We start from the raw sequence: 22,006 nt of genomic DNA on the forward strand, positions 1-22,006 counted from the left end.
TGTACGTCGCTCTGGATAAGAGCGTCTGCCAAATGCCTGTAATGTAATGTATGAGGAAGGCTGATTCCTGAGCAGTGGGTATGCTTGAATAGCACATTACTGTTTGTGTGTTACTGTCACAAACATAGAGGGCACAATATCTATGATATTACTCTGATGCTGTGTTTCTGCATTTCTGGAACATTTACTCATGAGTTTTTGGAGACTGCCTCCATGGCACCAGCGGGGGAATAATCCGCCCCCCAGACACTGTTCCTTCTCCCCCAACCCGTCCCAGCAGGGGGATCGCTGGCCATGTCGCTGCATCTCCAAGTAAGATTCTGCAGCACGGAGCCCGGTGTTCATTACCGCCAGGGATGAGTTTAGAGTAACTGTGCGGAACTAAGAGACGGAGCGCTGTCCGCCAGACTCCAGCGAGCCGCGACACACCCCCCCCCCCCCCCCCGCCAGGGGAGATGCTGCCGCCAGCCGTCCAGCGACCGCGCGCTAGTGGAGGAGGGAGGGAGCTGCAGCTTCTCACCATTTGCCGTTTGAGGATTGTTGTTGTTGTTGTTGTCATTGTTATTGGGGCTGTTTCTGGTTGTAGTTGGAAGTCTTTTTTCTTATTTTGGAAGATGTGCTTTGCTCTTTTGAGTGTTTTCCTGATCAATCTGGGAATCAAAAGTACAAGATGGAGCACTACAAAAAAAAAAAATCCAGGTTAAAAAAACCCAGATCAGCTGTTTCATTTCAAGTTTGAAAACTTGACCAGTAAACTGTTTCGTTTAGGCTTCCGACTTTAAGAAGCTAAGAGCCCACCCCTCCCCAGCCCCACCCAACCCCCCCTCCCCATCCGTGCCTCCGGGTGCCAGAGTCAGCCCTGGTTCACCCTGGAGCCGCAGGGCTTTCCTGACAGACAGGAAGTCCCATAAGGAAGTGGAGACTCGGAGGGAACCGCCAATCCTGGACGTAAAAAACTGCTGCGCTTGGAGCAGGAAGAGCAGGTAATGAGAGGGAAGAGCAGCGAACAAGCATGAAGAGCCACGGACGAGCGGGAAGAGCAGCGGACGAGCGGGAAGAGTCACGGACGAGCGGGAAGAGCAGCAAACGAGCGGGAAGAGCAGCGGATGAGAGGGAAGAGCAGCGGACGAGCGGGAAGAGCAGCGGACGAGCGGGAAGAGCAGCAAACGAGCGAGAAGAGCTGCGGACGAGCGAGAAGAGCTGCGGACGAGCGAGAAGAGCAGTGGACGAGCGGGAAGAGCAGCGGACGAGCGGGAAGAGCCACGGACGAGCGGGAAGAGCAGCGGACGAGCGGGAAGAGCAGCGGACGAGCGAGAAGAGCTGCGGACGAGCGGGTAGAGCAGCGGACGGGCGGGAAGAGCAGCGGACGAGTGAGAAGAGCAGCGGACGAGCGGGAAGAACCGCGGACGAGCGGGAAGAACCGCGGACGAGCAGGAAGAGCCACAGAAGGTAGCCCCGCTGTCCCTCCTCCGAACAGTGCCTGCGTGAGCTGGGACGTCCCGGCTGAGCACCGGAGCGGTCTGTGGAAACGGGGCGCAGCGTTTATTCGTCTGGGGGTCGGGGGAGAAAAGCGCGCTAAACGCCAGGCCTGCCGCTCTCAAGTGGGCCATCGCCAATTTGCGGCTGACCGCGACCGTTTTGGAAAGAGCACTTCAAACGTCTCCTGCATCTTAATGCTCTGATGTTAAGTTGAAGAGAGACTGCATTTTCAGAATCCATGTAAATGGACGCTGAGCATTTGAACTTCAAGGGAAAAACGTTACGTGCTTATCCAGGTTGTGATTCAAATTTGTTACGGATACAAAATTGCTCATGCATGCAACTCATGTCTTGCTCCACATGGAAATCTAAGCTGCAGCCACGCTAATCACTAGGCAATGGTGTGTCTCGTGCCAGACTCTGGATGAGTATCTGCTAAATGCTGAAATGGAATCTAATGTACCAGAACAAAGTCATCATCCATAAACATATATCACAAGCACACAAACCAACTCAGAACAGCAACAACAAAGTCAGCATCCACGCCACTGCTGCTAACGATACATTAAGTATTATTCCATTTTTTGGTATGAGCAGAACTCTTTATTCAGTGACTGATACTGTACATCCCATCAGACAGGGATGTTAATAAATAAAAAAACGGCACTTTAATGCTCTCCGGGTTCTGAATAAATGCACCACCATCCATCAAGACGGCATTGCAAACTTTCAATTTATCGCCATGACAACTGACAACCGACCGTCTCAAAAAAAAAGTACATTCCGCAGGCTTTAGTACCACCATTGCCTTACAACTCCTGGATATTATTTTTTTTTTTTTATCATCCCTCTGAGTATTAATAGGGGGATGCCCAGTTTTGCACAAGAGACTTAACGGAATAAAATCTGATTAATTTCCAATTAAATTTCAATGCAGACGATTTGCTTGGAGGCCTGCAGTGCTCAAATTATGGCGGGGATCGGTGTTAATGAGGAGCGCGGAGTTGAGGGCGCAAGTGATCCTTACCGCCAACTCACCAACCCACCATGATCCTTACTGCCAACTCACCAACCCGCCATGATCCTTACTGCCGACTCACCAACCCGCCATGATCCTTACTGCCGACTCACCAACCCGCCATGATCCTTACTGCCGACTCACCAACCCGCCATGATCTGTTCACTGCTCACACACAGACAGACAGCCACAACTCACACACACACGCAGACAAACAGACAGACAGTCAGTCTCATAGACACACACAGACACACACACGCACACACGCAGACACACAAACACACACACACAGCCACAACTCACACACACACGCAGACAAACAGACAGACAGTCAGTCTCATAGACACACACAGACACACACACGCACACACGCAGACACACAAACACACACAACTCACACACACACGCAGACAAACAGACAGACAGACAGTCAGTCTCATAGACACACACAGACACACACACGCACACACGCACACACAAACACACACACACAGCCACAACTCACACACACACGCAGACAAAGAGACAGACAGACGGTCAGTCACACAGACACACACACACACACACAGACACACACGCACACACGCAGACACACAAATGCACACAGATACACACACAGACAGACAGCCACAACTCACACACACACGCAGACAAACAGACAGACAGTCAGTCACACAGACACACACACACACGCACACACACAGACACACACACACACACACACACACAGCCAAACTCACACACTCAGCTTTTCCAGCAGAACTCCTGTGCAGACGGAGGCCACTCTGTCTAGACTACAAAACGATCGATAAATTAAAGGCCCGTTCACCTGCGCTCGGAATATTAAAGAGACTTTTATTTACAGCGATCGCCAGGCGCTCGCTTTGTCCGTCAAAACCATGGAGACATAACATAACATATCAACAAACGGATTACACAAAGGCCTGGCTGTTCCTGGGAATTGGCTTGTGAGAGAAGTGAGCTCTGCTCTCTCCAAGGCAGAACGTCTGAACACTCATTTAATCAGCTGAAGACCTCTGTTTGTTTATTCATAAATAAGTAATTCAGGGACGTGCTGAGAGAATGCAGGCCTGGAGCTAATGAACTATCTGTTCCTGGTTTTATGACATTAACGCTTGTGTGTCTTTGCTATGCAGTACAGACTCAGAGAACAGAACAGGACAGAGATGCTGCAGTATTGTGAATAGGAGGGAGGAGTTGCAGTGTTGTGAATGGGTGCTGTTGAACAGGACAGAGGAGTTGCAGTATGGTGAATAGGAGGGAGGAGTTGCAGTGTTGTGAATAGGTACTGTTGAACAGGACAGAGAAGTTGCAGTGTTGTGAATGGGTGCTGTTGAACAGGACAGAGGAGTTGCAGTGTGGTGAATGGATGCTGTTGAACAGGACAGAGGAGTTGCAGTGTTGTGAATGGGTGCTGTTGAACAGGACAGAGGAGTAGCAGTGTGGTGAACAGGACAGAGAAGTTGCAGTGTTGTGAATGGGTGCTGTTGAACAGGACAGAGGAGTTGCAGTGTGGTGAATGGGTGCTGTTGAACAGGACAGAGGAGTTGCAGTGTTGTGAATGGGTGCTGTTGAACAGGACAGAGGAGTTGTAGTGTGGTGAATAGGAGGGAGGAGTTGCAGTGTTGGTGAATGGGTGCTGTTGAACAGGACAGAGGACTTGCAGTGTTGTGAATAGGTGCTGTTGAACAGGACAGAGGAGTTGCAGTGTTGTGAATAGGTACAGTTGAACAGGACAGAGGAGTAGCAGTGTTGTGAATAGGAGGGAGGAGTAGCAGTGTGGTGAATAGGAGGGAGGAGTAGCAGTGTTGTTGAATAGGTGCTGTTGGACAGGACAGAGGAGTAGCAGTGTGGTGAATAGGAGGGAGGAGTTGCAGTGTTGTTGAATAGGTGCTGTTGAATGAGACCTGTCTGAAAGTGATTAGTTTGCAGCTGAGTGCATCTCAGTCAGAGGACTGTCGAGAGCCATTGAGCAGAAGAGGGATTAATTCGTTATCGTTAAGTGTGGTCATCATCTTTGCTCTGCATGTCTCTTTCCGGGTGCATTACAGGGCAATAGTAATGCCGTCCGTTTTCCGTTTGGGATCTGTGTCTGTGTCCATCATTAAAATCCGCTCGGGTACCTCTGACACTGATCTATTACCCTATAAATCCCAAATTTAACCCCCTTTCAAGCAGGGACAGATAATTAGCCCATGTTCAGTTTTCTTACGCCAGACCAATAAGCTAGTTTATCCTGTTTAACTGTCGTAGAGTGCTGGCCACCACACCACAAAAAGCCAGGTGTCAGCATCAGGAAGGTTGGTACGATGAAAGGTAGTTTCATCAAACTACTTTGGTAGAAGTAGTTCGATGAAATCGTTCTGTGCACATCCGTGAGTAACCGTGGGACCACATTCGGAAAGAGACGTTACCGTTGAAATCTTTGGCGCTTTGAAGCCATGTGAAGCTGGCAAGGTCCGTTTTATCAAGGTCTGGAAAACTCCTCACATTTCAGCAAGACTATCTGGACGCTCAGGCACTACTCCGGATGAGTGGAATCCTACCTTCGTTTATGTTTTTGGGTGAACCGGCCCTTTAAGATGTGATGCGAGGGCGTGGAAACGTGCTGTCTCACACACACACACGGCCGTGCTGCGCTCCGCGGTCTGCGGCAGATCTGCTCCTTAAACGCGGCGTCTGTGATGGGCGAGGCTCAGAGAGACCAGAACCAAACACCACGCCACGCCCGTGCCACGCCCGTGCCACGCCCATGCCTCGCCCAGCCACACCCGTGCCACGCCCGTGCCACGCCCAGCCATGCCCACGCCACTCAGGGTGCCAGAGGAGGCTCGCTGTCAGCCGAAATGATGGATTAAACTGAACCAGAACCAGAGCACCTGAACCAGCACCACCTCTGAATCCCAACAGCAGGGGGGAGTTGGGGTTTGGGGTTTCCAGGATTGGGGCAGTTTCAGAGCACCGTCCCCCCAGGCACACCCCTCTCTATTGGGCACCCTACCCTCACCTGCATAAAAAATCTGCCACTCCCCCCCCCCCCCCCCCCATTGGACTGTGGCGGTGCAGAGGCTTCTGGGATACCTACAGCAAGGTTTGCCGCTGCGTCACTCCTGTCTCCGCGGGTACAGGCTGTCGTCTCCACGGATACGGACCGCCCGGCTGTGAAATAGGACGCTGCCCCTCAGCAGAGACGCGCTGAGGCGTGGGGGGGGGGTGGCCTCGTCAGAGACACACTGAGGCGTAGGGGGTGGGGGGCTGAGGCATGGGGGGGGGGGGCCTCCCGGGCCCCGGCAGCGGCCTACTTCCACCACAGCCTACTTAGGAACTAAAAAAAATAAGAAATAAAAAAACGTTTAAAAAGGTGCGTGGGAATGGTGGGAAATAGCTCATCTATTCTCCCTCCACGCCTCCCTCTCTCTCTCTCTGTCTCTCCCTCTCTCCCAGAACCCACTCAGAAGAAGGGAGGATTTCAATTAAAGAGCGGTGAACTCCTCCTTAAAATAGACCCGGGGAGAGGACGGGTGGGGGGCGTGGGGATACGGGGGGGTTTGAGTGCAGCAGCAGGATAGGCCCGGCTGCCTGAGTGTTTTCCTGTTTTCCCGTCGATTTGCGTGTGGAGACACATGGGCGGTTATTTGTGGACAGTGGCGGGTTTGAATAATTTGGGGGTGGGGGGGGTGTACGCCCAGGGGGGTTGTAAGTTTAAATCCCAGGTGGAACTCTGCTATTGTTCCCCCCTTCAGTGTGGACGCTTAACCCCCAGCAACAGATGATGCTACGCCAGATTCTCTGGAGTAAGGGTGCCCATTTAGGACATAAATAATAAAATGGTAATGAGCGTTCTGAGGTGGTAGCTCTAGCAGGTGTGGGAACAGGGCCTGTCTCTCCTGTAGCATGCCTTAGCATGCGCATGGTGTCTGAGAGCCTCGCTGTAAAAGGCTTGGCGTAGCGTAGGGTGCTGCCCTGCCAGGGCTCCTCTGTTAGCTCCAGAACTGCGGCCTTAGCGTAGCGTAGCGTAGCGTGCTGCCCTGCCAGGGCTCCTCTGTTAGCTCCAGAACTGCGGCCTTAGCGTAGCGGAGCGTAGCATGGTGTGCTGTCCTGCCAGAGCTCCTCTGTTAGCTCCAGAACTGCGGCCTTAGCGTAGCGGAGCGTAGCATGGTGTGCTGTCCTGCCAGAGCTCCTCTGTTAGCTCCAGAACAGCGGCCTTAGTCGCGCGGTTCTCCAGGGCGGTAATGAGGACAGCCCTGTGAGTCTGATCACATGATGGAACCGTTCTGCGCTCAGGAGGATGTGAAGGTCAGCGTGCGGAGCGTCACGCATGCAGATGCCTGTTTCCCTCAGTCTGCCCATTACAGCCAGCTGGATGTAAACAAAGCGCAGGACCCAGTGTGTGTGTGTGTGTGTGTGTGACTCCGAGAGCGGCCCTGACTCCCCGGGCAGCCCTGACTCCGCGTGCGCCTCAGCGCTGAAAGGGCCGCTCACGCTGAGCACTAATGAAGGGCTCTAATCGTGTTCTGATAAACAGAGCTGAGGGCAGCGCGGAGGGCAGAGCTGAGGGCAGAGCTGAGGGCAGCGCTGAGGGCAGCGCTGAGGGCAGAGCTGAGGGCAGAGCTGAGGGCAGAGCTGAGGGCAGCGCTGAGGGCAGAGCTGAGGGCAGCGCTGAGGGCAGAGCTGAGGGCAGAGCTGAGGGCAGAGCTGAGGGCAGCGCTGAGGGCAGCGCTGAGGGCAGAGCCGAGGGCAGAGCTGAGGGCAGAGCCGAGGGCAGAGCTGAGGGCAGAGCTGAGGGCAGCGCTGAGGGCAGAGCTGAGGGCAGCGCTGAGGGCAGAGCTGAGGGCAGCGCTGAGGGCAGAGCTGAGGGCAGAGCCGAGGGCAGAGCCGAGGGCAGAGCTGAGGGCAGAGCTGAGGGCAGCGCTGAGGGCAGAGCTGAGGGCAGCGCTGAGGGCAGAGCTGAGGGCAGAGCTGAGGGCAGAGCTGAGGGCAGCGCTGAGGGCAGCGCTGAGGGCAGAGCCGAGGGCAGCGCTGAGGGCAGCGCTGAGGGCAGCGCTGAGGGCAGAGCTGAGGGCAGAGCTGAGGGCAGAGCTGAGGGCAGAGCTGAGGGCAGAGCCGAGGGCAGCGCTGAGGGCAGCGCTGAGGGCAGCGCTGAGGGCAGAGCTGAGGGCAGAGCCGAGGGCAGAGCTGAGGGCAGAGCTGAGGGCAGAGCCGAGGGCAGAGCCGCACAGCAGCTCCGGAGCTCTCACCTGCGTTTACACAGAGGGCTTCAGCACTCTGGCATCGGCACACAGCTGGGCACACTCTACCTCAGAAAACACGTCTGTAAAAAAAAAAATTAATTAATTTAAAAAGCAACAATACTGTTACAAAATAAATTTAATTATAAAACTAATAATAATACTCAGAACACACACCAGTTTAGATTTCTGAGCTGTCTGATGTTTGGCGTGTAAGTTGTGACAGATAAGCAAGAGAGAGCTAGAATTTGGGGGGGGGGAAATCACCAACTCCCCCCCCCCCTCCCCTCAGCTCTCTCTACAAAGCCCCTCCCCCTCCAAACACATGACTGCGCAACTGCCTGACATCCGAGTTCTGGAGAGAGAGGACATTAAAAAGCAGTGCAGCGCATTATGTCTCATTCTCAGGTAGAAAAGAAAACAACATAACGTCATCATAATGAATGTGAACAAAGATCATAGCTATGGTTTTTATTTACAGCTATGGGCTGTAGCACTATAGCAAGCATGATATTATTGGCAAAAATGATTGAGATTGATGCAGTATTGCTGGCTATGTAGCGGCAGAGTTACTGTTTGCTGGCAGCAGCAACAAAGATAAAAAATAACAAGGAACTTGTTACAGAACATTTCACCTAAAACATTTGGCAACGAAGCAGCTGCAAGTAACTTAGCTACTTGAAGATTTATTTTTGATTGCATCACATATATCTCAACCTATCATTTTATACTAGTCAGCTATGGCTCTATCTCTGTAGTATCTCTGCTCTTATCTGTGTACATTACATTACAGGCATTTGGCAGATGCTCTTATCCAGAGCGACGTACAACAAAGTGTATAACCATAACCAGGAACAGGTGTGTCGAAAACCCTAGAGAGAAGTACCGTTCCAAGTGCAGGGAACAACCGCATAGTTCAACCTGGACCCTGTAGGTTAAACTGATTAACACTAACACAAACAAGAACAGCAACAACACAGTATATGCAAAAATAGAAGCAGTAGTTAAGACGAGTGCATTAACTAAGTCAACTACAAAACAGCTACCTAGTTACAACCCTAAGCTGTGTAGCCCCACCCTGCTTGCTCTGGCAGCACTGTGAACGTGCAACAGGATTGACCGGCAGGGGTGGGAAGCCCTCCTAGCAGAGAGCTGTCCTGATTGGTTGTTTCAGATTCAGGTGCAGTGAAATTTGGAGTGCCTCATTTCAGAGCCTGGCGCAGTCAGAGCGGCCAGATTTTGTTTCTTCAATATTTTAATTTTTTAAAAGGAAGTTTAACCAAATATGAACAAAAGTTCTTCTAAAACAAATTTACGTACCACACCTTTAATCTACGCACACTCTTCCATGTTGGTGTTAATAATCTTTAATCTACACACACTGTGTAATAATTTAAGCTCCATGCACTGTATAATGTTATGATGGGTGAGGTAATCCTGGGCGAGACAGAGGCCACACGTTGGGTGCCCAGGTCTCTCAGGCTCGCGCATCGACAGGCAAACCGGCTCAATTATTCTCCCGGTGGAGAGAAAGCTATCGAAGGAAATCTATGACAGCCGCCGTGACTTTGCTCAAAAGGAAATGGGTCCTAACAAGGGAAATGCACTCGTCCTGAAGGGGGATGACTCAAGGAGAGGTGATAATGGTTCTCTCCTGTCGCCTTTGTTCGCCCTGACTTATCTGGTGTCGGACTGGATAAAGACGTCCAGTGGAAGCGTTGTCTTTTGAGCGGAGTCGGTGAATGGGGCTGGTGAATGGGGCTCTTTCTGCGTGTCACGCCACACAGGGAGTGAAAAGACCGGGGGGGGGGGGGGGGGGGGGGGGGGGGACCGGTACAATGGAGGGGCTCTTTTCAGGGGTCAGCCGGCCGTACGCGGTTCGGCTGCCCATTGTTCCCGTCGCCGTCTCCGTCACGACCCGGTTACATGCAGCCTGGCCCGCAGAAGCCAATGACCCCCCCGCCCCCGTTTAGGAGCCAGTGACTCACCCCCATTTAGGAGCCAGCGACTCACCCCGGGTAGGAGCCAGCGACTCACCCCCGTTTAGGACCCAGCGACTCACCCCGGGTAGGACCCAGTGACTCACCCCATTTAGGGGGCTCCAGCATCGCCATGGTCTTCCTGCCGCGTGCGGACAGCTCCCACCCTGAAACTGATTAACTGACTGTCAGAGCGCTGCTCCGGAACTCTCCGGAACTCGTCTAATTGTTTAAACAGAAACCTGTAAGGAATACATAATGAAAAGCGTGTCTCCAATGCCATACACTGTGTCTAATTACCATGGCCTGGAGGAAGTGGGTGGGGTGGGGGGGGGGGGTTAGTGGCAGCCAATCAGGTGGCACCACCTGTCCCTGTGATCTCACTACAGCCACCTTGCAGAGTTGAACACAGCTTAGAAGAAAGACAGTTATTATTTTCAGGGTTTAATGATACAGCATAAGAAGCAGTTTACCCTGTTCAGTATTACCCGAGGTGTGCTGCATACTGTATAATGAATCAGCCACCTCTGAACGGGGCCCCTCTGGAAAAGCCAAATGTCTCAGGGGTCCTTTGTTATTAGTTTATGTTATTATTTTTTTTGTGAATCAGTTGTGTGGGGGGGAGGAGCTCTGGGGAGTGTTCACGCAGTCACGGTTTCCTTAAAGACCAGGAAGGGAGAATAAGCGGTCAGGGGATGCACATTATCAGCAGACTCCGGAGCAGGAGATGCAAAGGCTCATTAATTAGCAGCAGGACTCATGATGCACCTATGCCAAATTAAATTTCAGCAAACGCCGTGATAATCTGCTGACAGCTCGGGGAGCTTAAGGAGCTGAAGGTTTTTTTTTTTTTGTTTCCCGCCCTCTGTGAAGCTCTGTGAGAACGCGCACAAACAAAAATCTGTTTTCCATGCTGACATGAGTTTAGTCGCCCTTACACCCAGCAAGGTCACGTTAGGCTGCTCATCCATAATGTAAAGCCCCATAGCCAAGGAGCTGAACTGTTCCGGAGTTCAGCATGAACACTAAGAGAAAAAATAATTATCACAATGCGAGTGATTTGCCTCTCTAGTGTTCAATCAGAGCCAAATCTAGTTGAATCAACTGTAAAAAAGAAAACTTAAAAGTAGAATGACATGGCTGAATCTTTTTTTGTTAATGGAACCAATCAAACAAATCAGCCTTGGTTTACTGTATTTAATGCATTGGCTTTCAATTATCATGGGTGTTCATTATTTAATGTATTATCATTAATTAACGTTGACGTCAGCATGCAAGATTTAATTAACATTTATGTGAAGGTATGCACGTTAATTAAAATTAACGTTAATGTTAGAGCTTTAATTAACAGTAATGTTGACATACAAGCTTGTACCTGTAGGATGTCATCACACAAGGTAACCCAGCTCAGATATGCGGGTGCACTTCTGGATGAACTGTATCCAGCAGGGGTTGAAACGCTGATCAAGCTGCGAGACGTTTAAGAATAAATTATTGGTATTTTAGGAGGTACTGATGCATTGTGTCCTTACCTAAGCACAGCATGAGTCACATCACGCTACATAAAATACCTCTTTTCAATTTTATTTTCCACTATTTCCAAATATCCTCATTGGTCTGTAGCTGCAGCCTCCTGGCCACTGCTGTCCATGGTGCTGATCGATGCTGCCCATGTTTCTGGCCACACTGCTGTTCATGGTCCTGATCGATGCTGCCCATGGTTCTGGCCACACTGCTGTCCATGGTGCTGATGGATGCTGCCCATGGTTCTGGCCACACTGCTGTCCATGGTGCTGATGGATGCTGCCCATTGTTCCGACCACTGCTGTTATGATGTCGGCCATAGTGATATACCAGGAAAATTACTGAGAGTTAGGCACTTGAACCCAAACTCTGAAATGTGTATCATTTGTTGCTGAGAGTTACAGAGAGGGAGAAAGTAATACAGTTTGTCAACATTGCAATGTTTTCTATGAAACAAAGCTTTCTCTGCAACATAGACCCCATTCTCTGAAAATGCTTCAGAATAATACCAGCCACCCCAAAGCAAGTATGTGTGTCATACATCTAAATACCATTGCATACTGGTCAGACGCAGTTTAAAAAGGGACTTGGAAAAAAACTTTTTGTTCTCCGTCTTGCATCTCTCTCACTTCAGTCCGGTCTCCTCCTTCACAGGCAGATAAAAGACTAGATTTGCTTTAATCCCCTGGAGGACGACAGAAATTAGACTTCCACCCAGATGGAATGACACCTGGAATAGATCGCTTTATTTCAGTTCTGTCATTAGCCTCTCCTCCTCTCCTTGCTTTTGAGACTTCGCACCGAGTGCGGAAAGAGTCGCTCAGACTGTGTCCTGCTAAAAATCCTTCAGTAGAACACGAGCCTGTCCCTTAGAAGCTGCTGGCGCAGGGGCTCAGTCATGAAAGCCCAGAAGTCTCTGAGCTCCACACAAGCCAGGGGCGTCTTTAAAACAGCTGTGTCAGAGATCCACTTCCAGCTCAGAGCGAAGCCCGTCCAGCAGAGGGCGCACGTCTTATAACACGCAGTGGGATGTGACGGAAGTTCCCTCCATTAGAGGAAGGAACAAGCGATTTACTGCAAGCGATTGTGATGTCATTGCGATGAAGGAGTGTGTTACTGTAGGTGTTAGAATGGTATGTGACACCATCCTGACCCAATGATGACCAACTCAGTGGTTTGGATTGGACCTCTGCACTGCAAGGCAAGTTCCGTAAACGTAGCACTGCACTGCTACAGTACCTGACAGTCTTTACAGTGAAATAATGCTGATACTGCGACAGTTCATTATAGTGAGTTGGCCACAGTCTTAAGTTTAAAGTAAGACTTGTGATAGCTCTGGCTGAACCTCAGCAGATTATAGTTTTCTGCTCAATTCAATTCAATTCCATTTTATTTGTATAGCGCTTTTTTTACCAAGAACTGTCATGAAGACGCTTTACAGAGTAGCAAGGCAATAAACAGGGAAAAAATTCTGTCAAAGCTCCAGTTGTTGAGATAAAGGTTTTGCTTTTGTCTAGCTATCAGCTTCGGTTATGAACTGTGCTGTGGAAAAAATGCATTTTATTTAACCTGAGGACCACAGAAGCTCAATCACAGCCTTCCTACACTGAGCAGTTTCCATCTCAGCCCTGAAAAGGATCCCCATCATTTAGTCAATAAAAACTTACATTACATTCATTTGGCAGACGCTTTTATCCAAAGCGACGTACAAGAAGTGCATTTTCATGATCGTAGACAACTGCTGAACACGGGTTCAGTAAGGTACAATTACTTATTTTGTACAGCTATTTCTAGCTGAGAACAATGAACACTATCCTGGTCTAACATCTGCAAAGCCAAACTAGGCAGAAGATTAAGCTAGAGTATTAGGACAAATACAATTTACCAAGAAGTGCAGGGATGGGGCAACATGTAACAAGTGACAAGGAAAAGGGTTTTTTTTTTTTTTTTTTTTTTAATATATATATACACAGCATGGTGGTGGTTATTCTAGGTATAGTCTGAAGAGATGAGTCTTCAGGCCACGGCGGAAGATGGATAGTGAGGGGGAGGTTCGGAGAGGGACGGGGAGTTCGTTCCACCACTGGGGAGCTAGGGTGGAGAAGCTCTGTGATCCCTTTGGGCGGGTGGGAGGGGTTACAAGACGCCCTGCTGCTGCAGAGCGGAGTGGTCGAGCAGGCACATAGAATTGAGTCATGTCCTGCAAGTAGATGGGGGCTGTCCTGTTGGCGGCAGTGTAGGCAAAGGTCAGGGCTTTGAATCGGATCCTGGCAGCGACCGGTAGCCAGTGAAGTGATCGCAGCAGAGGAGTGACGTGGGAGAATTTGGGGAGGTTGTAGATGAGCCGGGCAGCGGCATTCTGAATCATCTGTAGTGGCTGTATGGCACAAGCTGGCAGGTTTGCAAGGAGAGAGTTGCAGTAATCAAGGCGAGAGGTCACCGTAGCCTGGACGAGCAGCTGGGTGGAGTGCGTCGTCAGGTATGGTCGAATCCTCCTGATGTTGTATAGGAGGAATCTGCAGGACCTTGATGTTACTTCAACAACAATATACAGAAGGTTGGGTAAATGAATCCCTATTGGAATACAATACATGGAATTGATTTCCTTTTCTCCCTCTTTCTTTCTCTGAACCAATCAGAGGGGTATAGATGCTAGGACAGGGCTGCCCAATCCTGTTTCTGGGGATCTATTGTCCTGAAGGTTTTCATTCTAACCCTAACAAAGCACACCTCATTCCACAACTAGAGCAGGGCTGCCCAACCCTGTTCCTGGGGATCTACTGTCCTATAGGTTTTCATTCCAACCCAAACAAAGCACACCTCATTCAAAAACCTAGAGATCTCGTTGAGCTGCTGATTAGACGAATCAGGTGCGCCAAATAAGGGTTTAAATGAAGGCGTGCAGGATGGTAGATCTCCTGGAACAGGATTGGACAGCCCTGCTCTAGGGAGATGGTCAGGACAAACGTTCAGACTGCAGCAGCGGAGGGGCAGAATGAAACCTCACTCATCGCTTTAGCAAAACCGAAGTGGTCCAGCGATCACAGTCAGTACTTCTGTTCTGTGGAAGTGCAGGCTAGCAAGCATGGCTGCTTGATGTACGGGTTTATGGTCATTCATAAACCTTATTACATTTTCCTGAATGGCAGGACACTAGCTGGGAGCACTGTGTGCAGACATGGTTAGCCTCAACTTGCATAAAATACACTCAACTGCATTAACATTTCAGCCATTTTGGCAGACATTCTAATCCAGAGAAACATACGTTCCATACAATCCATTTACACAGCTGGATATTTACTGAAGCAATTCAGGTGATGCACCTTGCTGGAGAAATGACTGAAATGACGGACATGTTTAATGGGACCACAATGCTTCCATTTTCAGTGGGTCCACACTCTTCATAAACGCCCTACTCTCTGGTGGATGCACACCCTTAGAACAACATGCTCTCTACAGAATGTGACCTGCTGCAAATGGAGAAATGATGGTTCCATTAAACATGTTCTGTAATTTCCGTACTTTCTCCAGCAAGGTGCTTAACCTGAATTTTAATTAACTACACACAAGCAAACCTTTGTATTATAATTTGCTAAAATGCCGGAATGAATTTGGGCATGGATAGAACCGTGATGATGATTGTGCATTTGGGCTTTTGCAGGAAACCGCATTGATTATGCAATTACACATTTTAATTTTCTAACTTTGTGCCTTTCCACAGTGAGGAACGTGTAGGTTTTCCTTGTTAATCTTAATTGCATTTGGCACAGTGGGGTTCAAATTCAGAAGCGTTAGGACTTCAGTCAGAGACTTCGTCTCCCAGTGTAGCTGTTCAGTCTCCCTGCTTTGTCCTGCTGGTTGTTGGTAAAGATCATTAAGGGAAATAATTATTTCAGGCAGCTATGAAACTGCGAGCTAATATGCTCTTCTAAGCATGTGATACTCTAGAGTTTAAGTGACTGCTTGAATTTTTGACAGCCAGGCACACATTACTATATGTAGGATGGCAATATAGTTCAACAAGTAGGGAACTGGACTAACCCAGAGGTTGCAGGTTCCATTCCCTGGTGGGACACAGTCATTGTACCCTTGAGTGAGGTACTTAACCTGAACTGCTTCAGTGCAATGCTATGCAAATGGACTGTATGTAAAGGATATAATGTGTCAACTGCTCTGGATAAGAGTGCATGCTAAATGCCAAAATGCAATGTATTTCAGTGTAATATCATGTAATGTAATGTAATGTTAAGGAGTTGCCTGCACCATAGTTAATACAAATAGCAGTAAGACTAGACTCAGCATTCTCTCATCACTACTTACTCCTTACTGACCCCTGCTTAAACATTCTCCAGTAAACCTGCTAGTAAATGCTGCTTCTTTCTGATGGGTCACCAGAGTGTGGCAAAAGCATCAAATACTGTGAGCTTGGCAACGGGCCTGCGCTCAAAGTAAGCTGCAGTGTTTATGGATAAGCTCGCCAGCCTGTGATTGGTCGGTTTGACTGGTCTGTGCAGCGTTTAAGACCAATAAAAGGAGAAAATACTGGAAGCCATTGTTTTCCGGCAGAGATCTGCAGATAAAACAGGAAGTAGCTGCCGATGGGCTCGCCCGTAATTGGTGAGTGACTGAGGTGAGGTGGTATCTGGGAAATACGATCCGTCCCGTGCAACTGTGACTAAGAGCGGGAAAATGGGTTATTTTCCACCGCTGTCACTTCTGAGAGCCTCTTGTCCAATCAGATAGGAGAGGTCTATTTTTGCTTGGTTTCTGTTTGTGAGGGTGCTTATCCGCCTATCTGACGGCAGGGCAGAGGGGTTGATGGGATTTGGGCCGTCGCCGTGGTGAGTCGCTGAACCCCCTGGCGTGGGTCCCAGTCACACCCCTCTGGGCTCAGCCGTCTTCCCCCCCGTCCTGGGTCCCCGCCCCCCCCCCCCCCCGTTCTGGGGTACCGCCCACCCCATTTTGGGTCCCTGCCCATATCCTAGGGTACCACCCCCCGTTCTGAGGCACCGCCCCCTGTTCTGGGTCCCCCCCCCCCGTCCTGTTCTGTGGCACTTGCAGGTCATTTGCCAGCCAACCCCAGAATGGAGCAGTGCCCGTGTGCTCGAGCCACACCCAGAAACAGGGCTGCTGCTGCTGCTGCTGCTGCTGCTGCTGCTCCCCCAGAAAAGATGAGCCACTGCAGTCTGTGATGTGGATGTGTGATCATTCTCAGCTCCAGTCAATCGCCAGCGAGAGGGGATGGAACGCGTTTCGCAGCGCAGTCCAAACGCGCCTCTCCACTGTCAGCCGGAGAAAACGCTCTCCGCCGCGCCAGAGCGCTCTCATCCGAGCATCAGACTCACCGGGGGGGGAACCAAACACAACTACACGCTGCTCCGATGCCTTCGTTAGCTGCACGCTAATTTTTTACATTGCATCTACTCAGTTGCATTTTGACACGTTGCGTCAGTTTATACAGCCACGCGCAAATGTATAAAATTCAGGTTGAGTACGTTTCTCAGGGGTACACCAGAAATGGCATCAGCTGGGGATCAGAAGCAGGCTCTCGGGTTTACGAGAGCCGCGTGAGTCGGTTTCTGTCGCCCTGCGCTCTAACCGATGAGGTCTTTCACTGCTTTTGTATTCGAGGCACTCCGTGGTTCCGACTACCCAGCCAATCAGCTGAGGCGAAATGACACACAGCAGCAGAGTAAAACCGCAGCCCTGTCATTACAGCCATACGCACGGGCTTTCATTCGGCTCAGTCCAAGACACTGCCTCGCACGGGCACACACGCTTACTGCAGAAAGCCATCAGAAAGCATTAGTCTCTAGAAATCAACTTGTACGCAAAACGCAGAATCCAATTCCTGCTCATCGCGGTCTTTCTCCGAGGGCAGCCCTGTGTAATTTCTGCTTAACAGCGCATAGTCATCAAGCCGTGTGCTTCCCCATCAACATGGCTGACGACCGCCATTAAGCGCCAGTGTTTTAGCATGGAAGCTGTGGAACTTCTCACTGGCTAGCAGTGCGATAGCCAGACTTTCATGAGCATTAGCTAGTGGTGCGATAGCCAGACTCTCATTAGCACTGGCTAGCGGTGCTATAGCCAGACTCTCATTAGCACTGGCTAGCGGTGTTATAGCCAGACTCTCATTAGCACTGGCTAGTGGTGCTATAGCCAGACTCTTATTAGCACTGGCTAGCAGTGCAGTTGCCAGACTCTCATTAGCACTGGCTAGCAGTGCGATAGCCAGACTCTCATTAGCACTGGCTAGCAGTGCGATAGCCAGACTCTCATTAGCACTGGCTAGCAGTGCGATAGCCTGACTCTCATTAGCACTGGCTAGCAGTGCGATAGCCAGACTCTCATTAGCACTGGCTAGCAGTGCGATAGCCAGACTCTCATTAGCACTGGCTAGCAGTGCACTAGTAAGACTCATTAGCACTGGCTAGCATTGTGATAGCCTGACTCTCATTAGCACTGGCTAAAAACCTTGGGATGAACCAGACAAAGCCCCGCCCCCACACCTGATTCCTCTCGTGTAGCTGAGCAGGATGGATTAACAGAAGCGCTCTTTGTCCTCCGGAGTTTGACTTTGAAATTCTAAACTTGAGAGGAGTGGAAATTACAGAAGATAATCTCCAGAGCCATTTCCTGGGCGATATCTCATCTCGCTGCTGGGCCGTAAGCACACAAGGAAAAGAGCTCATGATTACACCTGTTCTGGATGGGACAGGTAAATACCGGTTTCTGTGGCAGAGGAGAGAGATGCTGAAGGAGGTGGTCAGGTCAGTCACCTCATAGGTAAAGCGAAGCTCCTTCACCCATCCTGCATGTAAAATAATAATAATCAACCTGCCAATAATCAGCCAGAAACTGCTTACCCTCATATATGTAATCAGGGTTGCTGCCCCTGTCAAGAGTTTGTTTACGAAGCTCGTCTGATTGCCCTGATTTCTCTGCGCAGCGTGAGGTGGGTGATGTTAAGATCACTTTGGCCAATCAGGAGACAGCAGGAAGTTAAGGTGAAGTGGCACGGTGTGTGAGAGGGTGCTTGTTAAGGTCAGCCTAAAGAAAAAAACAAAACAAGATCAGCCTCAAAAACTGGAGCTGTCCCGTCTCCATACCGACCCAAAAGCAGAGCGAAGGAAAGGATACACACCCCCCTGTCCCGTCTCCACACCGACCCAAAACCAGAGCGAAGGAAAGGATACACACCCCCCTGTCCTGTCTCCATATCGACCCAAACCCAGAGTAAAGGCACAGACATGCACCCTCCTGTCACGTCTCCATGGCGACCCAAACCCAGAGCAAAGGCAGACACACACCCTCCTGTCCTGTCTCCATAGCGACCCAAGCCCAGAGTAAAGGCATGGACACACCCTCCTGTCCCCCCATTGGTCTCCACAGCGACCCAAAACCAGAGCGAAGGAAAGGATACAAACCCCCCTGTCCCATCTCCATATCGACCCAAACCCAGAGCGTAGCTCAAAGACATTGGAGGTCATGTTAAATCTGACTGCCTGCTTACAAGCTGGCCTGTTTCCAAAAGGGAGACAGCAGTGAACAGACTTGGATTTAGATTTAATGTAGATTAATTTATATATATATATATAGACATAAATCACAAACACCACAAAACCTGCAAAAAAGCACACTGTCATCCAATAAAATGTATATAATTCAGCTATTAAACATAACTAATTATGTCTCTACAGACAAGGGAAGGTAGATTAACTGGTCTCCTGAAGAAAATACTCTTGGAACTCTGGGGTCTGTAGTTTGGTCTAGGTAAGGGCTGGAGTCAAAAGAGATTAAAGTGTCCTGCTGTTAAAGCAGAACGGTGAAACATAGGAAAGGATATGGCTAAGCACGTAAATTTTATCACACTGGTGCATTAAGAGAACTGTAGATGGATTTGTTCTACTCCAGTTTGTCGCTGAGCTGGTCTACGACAGAGACGCTCAAATCTGCCCTTCGAGGTCAGCAGCACTGCTGGGTTTCTCTTCTGCCTGATAGTCCAACAACGTCTCTGATTGGCCAGAGATTAGACTCACCTGGTGCGTCAGGTTTAAATCAGTTCCTGATTGGAGGGGAGGAATGAAACCCGGCAGCAGCAGCACCGCTGGCCCCAGGGGGCAGATTGGAGTACCTCTGCTTCAGAGGAAAGTGAACACAGACAGCTTTTATTTGTGAGGCTTTACCAAAAAAAAAAAAAAGGATCAAGATGGGATTGTGTCCAGGGATTCTTACCAACGCATGTTGCTCTGAATCCCTCCCCAGTGTTCAGTCACTGAACACTATTCTGTCTCGGTTTCTGCCTGTGACTCACAGAGCTTTAAGATCAGGAGTGTAACGGTGCATCGATCCGGATCCATGTATCGGTTCAGAGGTCAATCGTCTGATCCGAATCAATGTAACATGCAAAAATCTATGTGTCCTTATGAATCATAGCAAAATGCTTATCCAAGTGTCCATAATCCCACAGCCGTTTTTCCTTCCGTTAAACGCAACGCCGTTTTTGCACCCTCAACCTTAGTTTGGTTGTTATGTGTGCGGTGTTTGTATTGTATTAGCTGGCTCATCCATATTGATCGGTTCTTACTGTATCGGACCGCTTTGGATCGTATCGCAGCAAAATCTGCGATCTTGCCAAATATTGATCTGTTGCCTCAAGAATAGAAATTGCATACTATCGTGGTGAAGCCTGAGGTTTTACATCCCTATTCAACATCACGTGTCTGCTTTTATGGACCGTATGAGGACCAGTGATGTCAGAGGCAGCTGTGATGTCAGAGGCGATAGTGCTGCCTCATCGTCCTGCGTTACCGGAGGTGACGATGCGTTCACTCCTCTTCCTCAGTTTCTCTGCTCTCCCATTGGTCCAGCCTCAGGGTCCCGCTTCATTACTGATGAAGAGCGCTGCCAAAACATGTCCTCTCTGGCAAGCGATTGCGATGTTTCCAAATGCAAGCAGCAGCCTGCACAGAGAAGGGCCAATGGGATGCCATTACTTTAGGGCAGAGTGTGGAGAAAGACGGATGGAAACAGCCCAGACTGTGGGAAACAGGAACAGGAATGAGTGCCTGCCAGATAAAGGGTCAGCTTCTGCACACACGTGTAGTATGTTGCTGTTTGTCTGTTTATATTATACATTTTCTATTTATTATATACCCTTCATGGCACCTTCAAATATGAAATAAAGAGAATGAAATTAAAGTTCAAAGGTGAACAGGAAACACAGCAAGCCACACAGCACACAGAGACTTGGCCAGGCTGACAGCACCAGAGGCAGGGAGGTGGCGGTTATTCAGTGCAGTAGGGAGGAATAACTAAAGGAAATCAATGAGCCAGGACAGGAGAAATATTGATAAACTGTGACAAGCTTCGCAAACTCTGCTTGGCGAGTGTTGGCGATTGCTGAACTTGCCAAATTGTGAAGAAGAAGAAGAAGAAAAAAATCTTTTAAATGTTAGTTACAGTTAAGGTCGAACTATTCGCTATTCGCACCCCCGAGACGCATGTGAGGGGATCAGCAGACAGAGATCAGCAGAGATCAGCTTTCCTGTCATTTCTGAGATCTCTGCTTTCAGAGCTCTTGCAAAGTAAGATGCATTTGTACCCTAAAGGCAGTCATTCCAGATCTGTTTATAAACTGTTTTTAGCTGCATGGCACAAAGGTGGTTCCTGTGGGCTTGCAGCATTAAAAATTGGCCCACGGGAAGAGCGTGTACCGTTAATCCTCCAGGCAGGCCGCTCAGAGTCTGCCAATCACAGCACAGTATGCTCAGAGTCTGCCAATCACAGCACAGTATGCTCAAAGTCTGCCAATCACAGCACAGTATGCTCAGAGACTGCGAATCACAGCACAGTATGCTCAGAGCCTGCCAATCACAGCGCAGTATGCTCAGGGTCAGCCAATCACAACGCAAGCTGCTCAGACTCTGCCAATCACAGTGCAGTGCCGCTCAGAGTCTGCCAATCACAGCACAGTATGCTCAGAGTCTGCCAATCACAGCGCAGTATACTCAGAGTCTGCCCATCACAGCGCAGTGCCGCTCTTGCTCCTCTGTGTGAGAGCGCTGGGGAGCCGTGGGGGGGCTCCAGGACCCGGCTCGCTGATTTAGGGACACACAGACGAGCACTTCCTGTCCTCGTACCTGCTGGCGTGTCTCACAGGAAGGGGAAGAGCGGCTCGGGGAGAGAGGAGGCGGCGGGCGGGAGAGAGAGGGCGGCTCGGGGAGAGAGAGGGCGGCGGGCGGGAGAGAGAGGGCGGTGGGCGGGAGAGAGGGGCCTGCTGATTAGGCAGGATTGATGCTTGGCAAAGACTCGGGAAATGCTTCCAGCTGGTCTTCAGTGTGAAGACCTCCCTCCTTCCTCCCACAGAACCTTCCAGAAGGGAAATAACTTTTTATCCTCTCTCATGTTCTCTCCCTCTCTTGTCTGCTTGCCTCCTTTTCATTTCTTTTCTTATCCTCCATTGCTTTTTTTCCTTCCTTTTTCTCTTATTCTTCCTCCCATCTCTCGCTCGCTCTCTCCCTCCCGCTGAGTTGCCACAATATGTTTTCTCTGGTGAACATGGTGTAGTGTACTGGATTATCTGCAAGTATAAATAAAGATTATTTAAAATCTCAAAATCTCCCTCTCCCTCTCCTTCTCTCTATTCTCTCTACCCCCCCTCCCCCTCCTCTCTACCTCCTCTCTCTCTCCTTTTCCACCCTCTATCTTCTCTCCCTCTCCCCCTCTCTTTCTCTTCCCCCTCCCTCTACCCC

The 22,006-nt window shown here is 49.8% G+C and overlaps 1 protein-coding gene across 2 annotated transcripts in view; it reads left to right on the forward strand.

The window, feature by feature from the left end:
• LOC118211651 (potassium voltage-gated channel subfamily D member 3-like) overlaps positions 1 to 22,006 on the forward strand; it is a 103,084-nt gene that overhangs the window by 57,825 nt on the left and 23,253 nt on the right. The gene's annotated exons all lie outside the window — the stretch shown is intronic.

This window comes from Anguilla anguilla, chromosome 13 (assembly GCF_013347855.1).
Source record: "Anguilla anguilla isolate fAngAng1 chromosome 13, fAngAng1.pri, whole genome shotgun sequence".
Classification (NCBI taxonomy): Eukaryota; Metazoa; Chordata; class Actinopteri; order Anguilliformes; family Anguillidae; genus Anguilla; species Anguilla anguilla.